The 2,500-nt window shown below is 51.3% G+C and overlaps 1 protein-coding gene across 1 annotated transcript in view; it reads left to right on the top strand.

Annotated features, from left to right (window-relative positions):
- Window positions 1-2,500, top strand: part of LOC126574982 (rho GTPase-activating protein 100F) — a 28,938-nt gene that overhangs the window by 543 nt on the left and 25,895 nt on the right. The window lies entirely within an intron of this gene.

Raw genomic sequence — 2,500 nt, 5'->3', positions numbered from 1 at the left:
TGGTGCCTTACTACCCCCTTTATTAGGTTTCTTTTGAGGGTGTAGCAGGGGTGGTGTGCGCGGGAAAGACATGCCACGGTGTAGGTGGCCAGGCCATGCCATGCCATGCCAGGCCAGGCCAGGCCAGCAGCAGCTCCCGAAGAGCCGAAGGATTGTGCAAGGATTGCTGGCGTTCGCATTCGTTCGTTCCGCGCTTGCGTGTGTGGTTTCGTCGTCGCTCGAGCACTCTGTCTGCCTGTGTCTGTGTGCTCTTCGTGTCCTCCGTATCCTTTCGAGACGTATGTGTGTATGTGTGTATGCGAGAGAGAGAGAAATAGCAGAAAAAAGGAGAGCAAATGAAAGAGAGCGGCGGCGGCTATTCAACAGAGGAAAATTTCATTCAAACACCACTACTACCAAGCCAATCCATAGGCTGCTTGGTTTTTGGTCGGTTGGTCGGTTGGTTGGTCACTCCCTTCCGCTGCTCGTTCAAGTCAAAGGGATGATGACTGGCTGGCTGGCTGGCTGGCTGGCAGCGTAATGTCACGGTTTTTAGCATCGGAGCTGGAGCTGAAGCTGGATGGTGATGGTGGTAGTGAGCGAGAGACGGGGGCCAATGAGTAACGTGAAAATTTCATTGCAACCCCGTAGTTTTCCCAACCACCAGCACCACCACCACCACCGTCACCGATCGTTGTCGTTTGTTCGCGGGCATCATCGAACGCCCGATGGTGGTGGCGGTGGATGTGGCTGGGTGGGGAGGAGGGAGGTGTTGCATCCGTTCAGCTGACTTCAGCTGAGAAGCGACCAAGAGCGACCGAGCGAACGAATGGAAACGGGAGCAGAAAGTACATTTTTAATGAGTTACGAAATGCCAATAACAGAACCCGCGGGGGCCACCGGGCCTTTCCTTGAAGCTGCTGCTCCACCAGAAATCCAATAGAACCAAATTGGAGTTCTCTGCAGACTGGCAGGCTCGCTTGCTGGCTGGCTGGTTGGTTGGTTGGGTATGTGGGAGTTCCAGATGAGATGCAAAAAAAAAAAAAACGGGCGCATGAAGTGGGTTTCTGGCGCACCTTCTTGGGAGCGCACCAGACTTGGTGTGCCCACGGCCGCAAACCAAGCAGGTGTTCTGGGAAACAAGGTCTCGCTTCTAGAAAACACTTCCAGGAATAAAAGACTTGGGGATAGGGCACCTTGGCAGCATCGTAACGGATAGGACTCACTAATTTGTAGATTAATTTGGGACGAGTGAAGGAAGTCGGAAGGACGAAGGATACCCCGAAGTCGTTCCCCGTTTGCCTGTTGGCTTTTTGCAGGACCGTTAGGCGCTCTGGGCTTAGTTCGGGGAATAGTTTCCGAGTAAAAGATTGCTCGCTCGAAACAGTGGCCGTTCGCTTCACTGGAAATCCGTTTCCATTGCTCTCCTTCCATGCGTTTTCCGCCCCGGGGAAGGTCCTTGCATCGTCCTGCATCGTTGCAAGCTCTGGCCCCTCGACGACGATGATGATGATGGTGGTGGTGGTGCTGGTCCGCTTTTGGCTGATGATGATTTGTGTCAGCTTGTCCAGCTCCACCACCGAATGTCGGTCATTTATATCTACGTGTGTGGGTGTGAGCTAGGGGTTTTTGTCCATGGTCCGTGGGGTGTTGGTGGTCGCGATTGTATCTTCGAGTCCATTCATTTGATCAATTTTCTACAAATTGCTTCCCCACCACCGTGCAGTCTCTACAGTTGGGCTACAATCGATGGAGTTGACACATTTTCCAGCTGCGTCGATTCTTGGGTTCCCCGTAAGAACAGCTACCATAGCTGGTGGACTAATGTGTCGCTGTCAAGCCGGGCACAAATGTAACAGGCTGCCACGCGTGCGGGGTGTGCTACGCGAATGGACGTGAGGGGGTGTTTCTGCTATTTCTGCCTCGCATTAACCTAGTGAGTGGCGACCGACCAACCGTGTGCTGAATGTCCTTGCCGTGATGGTGTTAGACAGGATGTGACACGATGGATGGACTTTCTTTCGCTCGTCCGTTTCGCTCGGCCGGAGGACCGGCGGCCACCACCTACCATTTGGGACATCGGATGTGTGTAATGTTGCTGCTCAACTCGCAAAACTGAAGCTCGAAATAGGGTTTTTGTATGATGCAGAATGACACTAGTGCAGGGGAAAGATAACATTGTAATACATTCTATCGTTTTCATGTTACGCTCTCATTACATATTCCAAAAAGGGGAAAAACCATTAACGCAATCAATCTGAGCATCTGTTTTGGTATTAGCTTCCAGGAGGTATCATGGTAGAATATTTCGATTGAAACAATCATCTTGAGTAAACATTGTTTCCTGAGCCAATCTCGACTGCTTCAAATATATACCAGTTCTGTGAGCTAGTGGGCGAATGGAGAAATGAGAGAGCATATTCTGGAACATGTACTCGATTGTGCAACATCTGTGACATTGCTTATGTGAAAAGATGTGATTTCACCTGCAGAGCTCGGTCAAGTGAAACCGCGTTGACCT

The sequence above is a fragment of the Anopheles aquasalis genome, chromosome 2, assembly GCF_943734665.1.
Source record: "Anopheles aquasalis chromosome 2, idAnoAquaMG_Q_19, whole genome shotgun sequence".
Classification (NCBI taxonomy): Eukaryota; Metazoa; Arthropoda; class Insecta; order Diptera; family Culicidae; genus Anopheles; species Anopheles aquasalis.
Note: the sequence above shows the minus strand (reverse complement) of the source record. Positions and strands in the feature narration are given on the sequence as shown.